Source organism: Ciconia boyciana, chromosome 4 (assembly GCF_034638445.1).
Source record: "Ciconia boyciana chromosome 4, ASM3463844v1, whole genome shotgun sequence".
Classification (NCBI taxonomy): Eukaryota; Metazoa; Chordata; class Aves; order Ciconiiformes; family Ciconiidae; genus Ciconia; species Ciconia boyciana.
The window spans coordinates 34,881,639-34,891,460 of record NC_132937.1 but is presented as its reverse complement, the minus strand read 5'-3'; positions in this window follow the sequence as shown (position 1 = coordinate 34,891,460).

The window sequence follows — 9,822 nt, the reverse complement described above, 5'->3', positions numbered from 1 at the left end:
CATTCTAATTCAATACCTCCACCACTGAGTTGTTGAAAGGGTGGATAACTTGATACTGTCTCAGTCTGCAGGAAAGAAGGAGTAGTGGATGTAGCCCAAACACAGAGCCTAGTATGGGAGAGAGGACTATTATTGTTAGTGCCAGAGGATACGTCATATTTCTGTGAAACAACTATGTGGATCCTCTAATAAATCTGGCTTTGATATTGGCGAGCAGTCAAATAAAAACACAAAAACCTGTGTGCGAGATATGCGCAGCTGCATGTGTCTCACTCTGGATCCTTTGCGTTTTCCTGTCCTAATCCTTTCTACACCACAAATACAGCTATGGCAGGGGATCTCATTACAGTCCAGATGACCCCTAATGGCTAAAGCACAGTTCAAGCTGTCTAGTTTCTTATTATCTATTATTTGTATTGAGATGAACCAGCAGAGCCCTGAGTGCAAATTCTGTGTAACAGGAATGAAAAAGGATCTACCTGTCCTAAAAAGAGATGTGTTCACACTAGATCTGTCACCACAATTACTCTGTAGCACACCAATACCTTAGACCTTGCACTGTGCACAGAGCTGTAACTGTGAACATTGATCAAGACTTTTTGTCACTACAGTCACTTTTACTTGCAGCTACCCAGACTTTCACCCTTACTGGACACAGAGATCCTACCTACATTGCAATGCGAAGCTGCGCTTTACCTGTATCAGACAATAGCATATTTTATTTTCTCATCCAATGCCCAAAGAAGCTGCTTTTGCACTAAGGACAGAGATTGAAAAAGGAGCTCAAAAGAGTGTAAGGAAAGATATAGCTATGTGGATTTGGAGGTAAGGGACATTATAGGGTGGTAGCAAAGTTATGATGCAAAATTATATTGGACAAGAACAGTCAGATTCTAGGACAGATTTAGTATTTAGGTCCAAAACTGAAGTCCAAACACCAGATGAGTAATTGCCCAGTTTTCTTGAAGAGCTCAAGAAACAGTAGAGGGCAAGAAAATAGCAATGAGACTTGAGTAATATAGTTGTGTAAAGCTTGTGTTTTCTCGCTGATGGTACAGTAAACCTGGAGGGCCAGTGGTGTTCCTAATAGTCTCTTACAGATACTTGTGTACTCTGCAGCAGTGTCAGCGAACTAGCACTTAAGTTTAGGCAAATGGGTTGTAAGCGGAGTGTCAGCTCCAGAATGACAGCACAATCCTGGTTAGTGTTTCATCCAGTAAGTTTAAGGTGTTGTCTGCAGAAACCTGGCCAGATACTCAGCTGATTTAAGTGGCTCTCACATTGCTTATTTGTATAAGCATTTTCACCAACTGAAAAGCTTGACATTATCATGCATTATCTATAGAGTAAATCACGGGTAATTTTGTGTGTGTGCTTGTGTGGCTTATTCACACTAAGCATAGTTTCTGTGTATGACAGAGGTTATACATAGTCAGAAATTAATTATAAAATACATGCCAAAAGAAAAAGGCAATCCATGTTTTCAAAACTTTATCAGCTTAATAGAGTATGAAAATACAACTAGTAAATACACATGTGTAAACACACAAAAATAAGTATTTATATACACATACAGAGATACATCTATAACATTGCATGATGTATATGCCTCCTACATCTCTATGTTCTTTAAAAACAAACCTGAAGAAAAGCTATTTACATAAGTAAATGATTTAGGCTAAGTACAAGACCACATTCCACAGTACTGTTTGGAGTTTATACTTCAGGGACTACCTGGTTTAGAATTGCTTTTTATAATTCCCTTCTCATTCAGGACTGAATCCCACAAAAAACTTAGCACCTTACATAATACTGTAATAAACTGGTTTGTCAGTCATACTTCTGTGCTTCCTTGACACAGAGCTCTACTCAGAGGCTAAAACTTCTTTCAGTCATTACTCCACATTCAGAAAATATTAACTGACTTTGAATGAGCCAGAAAAACAAATAAGGAAAATTAATTCCACTTCCAGTTCCTTTAATGATCTTTCTAATGCCTTCCATAGGCCAGGATCAAATTTGTAGAAAGCAAGGCAAGACCTCAGTGTATGACAAATATGCTGCACGTCTTTGGGTGCTTGACAAATTTCTTGGTGTCAGTTTAGTGGTCTCAAGGAATTTGGAAGAGGAAATAAGTTTCAACTGTTTTTTTAGGGATGGAATAGTAGAAAGCACAAGATGGAAGACATAGTTTATTGATTGATGAATTCTTGGAGAATCTCTCTGTTTAGGAGTCTGTACCAGTGTTCTCAGATGACATAAGTCATCCAAGAATAATAAACCAATCCTCCAAAACAATCATGAACGTTTCTGTAGGATGTCAGTCTGGTTTAGGCAGTTAACCAATCACTACAGGCAGGAGGTGAATATTAAGATACAACCACACAGTATATTTTCCTTTTCTTTACGCATACACTAAATCTTATAGATGTGGCATTATTTGCATGGTACAGTACTAAGATTTTCATTAAATAAACTAGCAATGTGGATGTTTTAGTTAGCAAACTGTTTGTTGGAGAAAAGGTTATTTACATGGAAAATAAATGAAAGGATGAAAATATGAAAATGGATACCCTGGAGGGACAATTGGCTCAAAGAACAATACAAAACCAAGACCTGTTTCTGAATCGAAGTCATTATTTCAGTATTTTCTCCTCCCTGCTTTTATTTATTAGTGTTAGCAATTATAAGAAATTCTAAAATGTGCAACAGTACAAGCAACAACAACAAGAAAGTTTCCAGCAGCACTTGCAAGGATGGAGACAAGTGGCACTCCTGGAAATGGCTGCCAAGGAAAACAAGTGCATGGTGAATCACCCATTTGCACAAGGTAGAAATAAAAACAGGGCAGCAATCCAAGCTGCCAGTGCTGCCACACACCACTCCAAGGCAAACAGCACCAAGAAACATACGGTGCTATGTAGTAAAAGTTTTGAGAAAGGCCACACTGGGCTCAATTTTTTCAGGAATGCCATTTGAATTGCAGTTTAGCCCATGCCTCTCAGTCCTGGATTTACTCTTCCAGTTAAAGTTACTAACACAGTCCACATGAAACAGTGAGTACTTTTGTCACTGATTGATGGCCTCCTATGTGATAACCCTAGTACTGATGTCAGGGAGAACAGCTAGATTTTGTAAAAGCTGGAAAAATCTAGACATGCTAAAATACACACACACATACACACAAAACCCCATCGTCTGAGATAATGAGTCATGTCCTAAAGATCATAACCCTGGCTTCCAGACTGAGATATTTAAAATAATAATGCATCCTGATTTTCTTTTAACTGCTCTCTGTATTTCTAAATCATTAAGAAGGAGGTAGTTCGGTTGCATTTTTCAAGCTTCTTATCACAAGGACACTAGCAACAAGCTTATTTAAATAAGAGAAAAAAATGGAGACTTCTGTGTATCCCTATAACACTAACTGGCGCACAGCATCCAGTAAAACTGTGCAACACTGCAAAGAGTAGATTCCACCATCTATATTATTCCTTGTCTTGATGATGTCCTAAACATGTTTAAGCCAGCTGAAGGCAATACCAAGTTTTAGGGTTATTACTATCGTGCTACAGACTGTTCTTTTGTCTATTACAAACAGACACAATGAGTGTTTTGAGCTCATTGAGTTTGTAGTCCGGTCTGTCAGTATTCGCAAGGATCTGAAGTTCCCTACTTCATTATTTTCCCAGCCATCTGAGTGTAAAGTTTGCAGAAAGCTTTATACAGTTTGTGCATATGTGATGCTGGTTATGCTTTTAGTTTACTTCTCTGTAGTAAAGGGGAAGAGGAAGAATTATTTCAAAGGAAAAAGATTTTTAGTTTAGCTGAATAATGTCACAAGTGAGCCAGATAAACTCAAATACAATAGAAGAGTCAATATTTCCATAGGCCACAAGGACAAAATCACAGGTGATTTTGGTTAGAAATGTGAAGGTGGGATATTAAAAGCAGAGTTTTTAACGATTTTGGACCTATAAATACTGCAAGATATATGTAGTTTGATCTTGGCTATAGTTTGACCTTGGGATTGAGCAGTACAGACCAAACTGCATCAGGTTTGGCCCCCTCCCCTCTTATAGTTCCTCCAAGCTATCCCCAAAGTCCCTGTCCTCAAAGGCCCTGAACCTTCACCATGCTGTGCTGCAGCATATGCAATGTCAGTTGCCTGTTGCAAAAATACTGTTGCAAGAGGCTATGCTGTGTCTTTTCATATCATTTCAGCTAGTTTAGGCTGTGGATGTACATGCATATTGTAGTCACAGAGGCAACACATGCAACTCATAGAAGATCCGGGTTAGCTGCTCTATGGATTTGGCCTAGGGCTCAGGGCTTACCCTGAGCAGGTTGGAGTTGAGCACACCTGTCTTGGGGGCCAGAGTTCATTCTCTGGGAAGGATGCCTCTATTAGTGCATATGCAGCCAAAGTTATAATGTAATGAAAAATTAATGTCTGGAAAAATTGTGCTACTAATGCTGTGTAGAGATTGATTGCTGTGTAGCTCACAGATTCTTGTCCGTGAGACCTCTCCTCCTGCAAGGAACACCATGCAGACAGGACATTAATTGCATTTATGTGCGTTTACAGTTTTCAGTTATGCCTATCCTGCAGGAATGGACTATTTTTACCACAGCAATGCAGTGATATTTAATGGAAGTCATTTGAAGGCCAGTACTGTATGTTTGTGCTTTTCACTAAAAGGTATTGTTCTAATTATAAGGTAATGAAATTTTCATTTCTGTAAAAATTGCTATCATATTTTAACAACTCAATAAGCCTGTATTTGATGCTTTTCCTCTCATTGTAGTCAAATGTTCTCTATTCATCCACATGCAGGTTGCAGCTAAATCATTAAATTAAAATTACTATATTCCTTTTTCAAAACCTAGGGCAAAAAGTAATTACAAATTAGTGCATGATTCTCAGTAAGAGGCCTGGTATTCGACTAAATAATCAGTGTCACTTCAACAGCAGAATCACAAAGACTGTTTAATTTTTTTGAACAAAAATTTTCTTTAAGAAAAGAACAAAATGATTAAGACTAGAACCATAGGAATTAAAGCTAATGCTTGTGTCTGCTCCAAACCTGCTATTTAGCCTTGGGCAAGTTACCAAATTTTTCTGCACCTCTGTCTATGTTATAATATATTTTGTTGTATTCTAAGTATGAAACTCTCCAACTAGATACTTTTAAAATGCTTTTTTCTTCCTTTTTACCATGAAGGGGTTAACGGTGCCAGAGTAAATAAATTCTGTAAAAGAAATAGAATAGCTGACATTATATGCAGTATAATTATTTTTTATTAATTGAATTGAAACGCTGAACATTAAATTGTGATACTTAGTTATATAATCCTTTACAATTACATGTTCTATAAATAACTGAATTTCAATTAAATGTTATTACAAGTCTAAACTTCAAAAAGCATCCATCTTTACAACAGAAGTGGTCAGTACCTAAGCCTTTAGAATAATTTTTCTCAGAAATTAAGAGCAAACTGAAAAAAAAGTCAATATTTTGTCATTTTAGAATTACAACATTTGCCCACCAAATCCTACACAGGTGGAAATAAAAGCTCCTCCAAGAGCAAAAAGCGCATCTTTTTTTCTATTGCTACAAAATATTGATGAAGTGCTCTATTGAGGTAGAGATCTCATTAATTATTTGATTTACAGAAAAAGAAGACAGAGGGAAATGAGTGCCCTGGCTAATGCCATGATGTACCATCTTGAGACTTAAGATCTTTTTAATGTATTCGGCAGTGATGCAGCTGAAAGAGGAAAGAGGGAGTTGAATGGATCCATTAATTTAATTGAAGCGAGCTCTGACAAGAGATAAAACATCTCAGGCCCTGCATCTCTTCAGGCTGCATCAGCACTATAGTAAACAGTCAATGATCCACAGACACCAAAAAAAAAAAAAAAAAAAAAAAAAAAAGCTAAAGTTATACATAGATTCTAGAGACCTCAAGGCCAGAGAATAGCTACAGAGGCAGAGGTGAATAGACTGAAGAGGCCCTTCCTTCATGCAACATCACAAAGTATTCAGCATCTACTGCATTTGCTCAATTGTACTCCCATGAACAACTCCTCGGTTAGCTATAATTCAGACTTCTTACAGAAAAGTTGTGTTTGTTCATTTTTTTCAAGCTTCAGGGAAATGCACTCTGTCTCACAGTTTCTTGAAAGGCAGAGGGGAGAAATAGACTTCTACTGCTCTTTAAAGAAATTCTGATGCTGCTGCTGTCTTTCAGGTGTCTTACCCCTGCCCCCTGTACGGCTGCCAGGAACTTGTTTTAAAAAATGGTACCACTTCTAAATATGTAAGTTTTTCTAAGTTAATGGTTACCATGAGCATTCTTTGTTAATACTGTAAATGATTTTTACTAATAATACATCACCATGGCATTTTACCAATGACATGGAATACCTGGGTTCATATCCCATAACTGCTTTCTATTTTATTTCTACAAGAAAATCAGAATTAGACTTTTGATCTTAATAGAATGTGATTAATACCACAGAGTAAATACAGCTGGCTAGTCCTAAAGTGGCACAAATTGATGAAGTTTTCCTGACCACAGAGTTATAATGGTGGCTTGCTTCCCGATCTGGGCTAATACCTGGAGAATTTAATAAGATTAGAAGGAGTTTATGAATGACAGCTATTGCCTTTAAATACTGGCCCGGAACCTTCTGAATTTCTTGGGAAATTTGATAATTAACTCTCCAGCCACAGAAAACTACTTAACGTCAGTACCTAAACTGCCTGGTTTACAGCTAGCTCAGCTGAGTCTGTGTAAACACCTCCAGTCTGTGATGTGAACAAACTTAAATTCCCTCCAAAGAGAGAAGGGTGTTCCAGGAAAGAGACACTGTATGAAGTTACAGGCCTGAGTATTTCAAAGTTTTCTGAGTTACATCGCATCCCAACAGTCTTCCTCTAAGCTTAGGTTGATTGAAATTTAATAATTTAACAGTAATGTTGACAAGTAATTAGGTTCATAGATACACATAGAGAACATAGGTTCCACTTTATTGAAATATTAAAAATCTTATTCAAATAACAAAAATTTACTTTTCCTATCCTATGAATACCATACTCATGTTTTCCCATATGCATTCACTTGCCCTGTGAATTCACAGTGAAGCCAAGGACAATCTTTTACCTGTGCTGACTCATCACAGCCATGTTTATGATCAATAATTTAAAGCAATTCTTTATTTAAAAAAAAAAAGAAATAGTAAAAGGAAAGATTTCAACAAGTGAAAGAAAAATGAACACAGTTCCATAAAGCAGGAGGTGCAAATGCACGGACACTTTGGGATCTGGGGCCAGTGAGGAATAAAATAGTTCTAGCAAGATTTTAAAAATTCAGGCACTGCTTTGGGAGCCATACAGAGATCCATCCATATGTCTGAACTCAGCCAGTTAATATCCCAAAGCAGACTGCCGGAGTAGCCATTTTAATATTTTCACGTCTGCTTTTACTGTAGCTGAAATTTTAATAATGTTAAGCAAACAGACAGTACAACTCAACACTGAAGGAAATGTATCTAGCGCTATATTCCTGTCTATATCTAGGCATGCAAATCAGAGGCCCTATTTCCTGTCCAACTTCAAACATTCAGTCAAAGTTGTTTTGTTCAGCGGCTTTTACATATTTATTTATGTCTATATATTTATGTGTTTTGCACTCCCCGGTAACATTGTCCACATTCAATGATATTCAGTAAGCAAGCAGAATAATACAACAGAGCAGTCATAGAGAAACTTATGCTTGGAAAAACACTGAAGCTATATCAGCACTCCAAGTATGAGTCTTTGACAATTCCGGCATTGGATTTGACTGTAGTATCAACAAGTAATTATTTTAAAACTATGTTGCAATATAAGCTGGAATTTTTTATCTCTCATTTATCCTTAAGACATTGAAAATTACAAAACTCAATAGATCTAATATAATATTCACCTTAAATGTTAGCTGGATTGCTGGCATTTGACCAATAGTGCATTTAAATTGTTAAAAAAAACCGATCAAGTGAAACAATCTCTATCTCCTTAAAGGAAGTAATTTGAGCTGATTATACAGAGTGCAATGATGCATTAATACATCACTGGATGTGAAATGTGTACAATGTATCACATAATTCTTTATTTAGAGTTTATTAAACAAGCGTTGACCTTCAGTCTTATCATACACAAAACTGTATGCTCATAGTTCGATAAAGCAGGTTGTCAGAGTAAATATTTACAGCAGCTAGTAAAATAAAATCAGGTTATTTTCACTAATGGTCTATAGTGATCATTTATTTTTGACCAGCTATATTCTTGCTGTCAAGCTGAAGCCTTCTTTGGCATTATAGAACCCATCCAACGTGAGTCTCTGAAGACAGGCTACTGATTTAGGGTGGTATCCTGTAGCTATTAAAATTGAATTTTCCAGGGCAAGACTACCAGAAGTTTTAATAACTTCACTTACAATGGTTCAGCTTTTCTGACTGAGAAAGCAACCAGCAAACATGGCCTGACACTATGCTGCTGAACATGGAAGAATGCCACTCTCCTGGGCCCAAAAGAGAAGTGCGTTCACTTACACTCTGTCATCACTATAAGCAACAGTATCAAATAACCAAAGAATCTGCAGTATAACTAATCTTACAGGAAAAAAAAGACAAATAGAACAATTATCTATTACTGAGTATCACTGTGATTTCTTTTTTTGGAGGGAGGGCCTCACATAACAAAAACATGACTGATAATTGTTATGTCAAGTAAAGCTGTTTACATATTTCTAGTATAAACCAATGTTTCCTCTTACTGAAAACTTTTTTTGTTAAAAATATACTTTAAAAAACCTCTCAGTGTTCCAGGTGAATAGAATAAAACTTCTGTACAAAGACTCTTCCATTGCAAACCAAAGCAGTGAAAATAGTGGTTCACAATATGTGGTTTGTACGTGTACTTACTGCTGCTCTAAGTATTATATCAGTTGTTTGTTTTTCCCCAGTTTGTTCCATTTACTCTATCATTCCTCAAACAGTTCAGTAGTGGACACTGGGTAGTAGTTACACAGGCAGTCCCTTTATTTTCTTATAGCACAAAGCATGCATGGGAGCACAACGTGCTTTAAAGAACCTGAACAACAAGTAGTAAGTTTTTCTACTTCTTATTTCATATTGCAAACCAGTGTTTGTAGTAGGATTTCAGCTATTCAGCAATAACAATAAAGACTATTTTTAAGCTTCAATCAAAGCAGTTCTGGAGACATACCAGCATTTCTGTCATTTCTGTCAACTTGAATATTTGGCAAAACATGCTTAGAGATAGTATACTAAGCGTACTATTTTGACATCGGTGTTCGGAAAGTAAGGTCATTAAATTCAGAATCTGTGCAATTAAAGACATCCAATGAAGTATTGTAACAAAAGAATGTGTGTGCATGTGTGTGTGTGCGACACCTTCTCCTTCATCAATTTATAGCTATGCTCATCAAATTATAGCATGCTTTTAGGTATCCAGATAATGAGACACCATCTCCAGCAATCTGAGATGTCCCTAAAGACAAAGAAAGAAAGGTGGAAGTTGGAGAACCATTCCTTATTCGTGATAATTTTAGAAAGGATTTATTCTTTTAGGCATAATATTTTTCTCACGTGCAACATATTTCAGTCACTGACATAAAAAAATAAAAAACCTTAATTAATTCCAAACTAAAAGAAGGATCATTCACACAGTCCCTAGTTTGCCGCTGAAACAGTGGCGTTAGCAGGAGACAGCCAATATCCTTGAAAATCACACCCGATGATATTCTGATGGT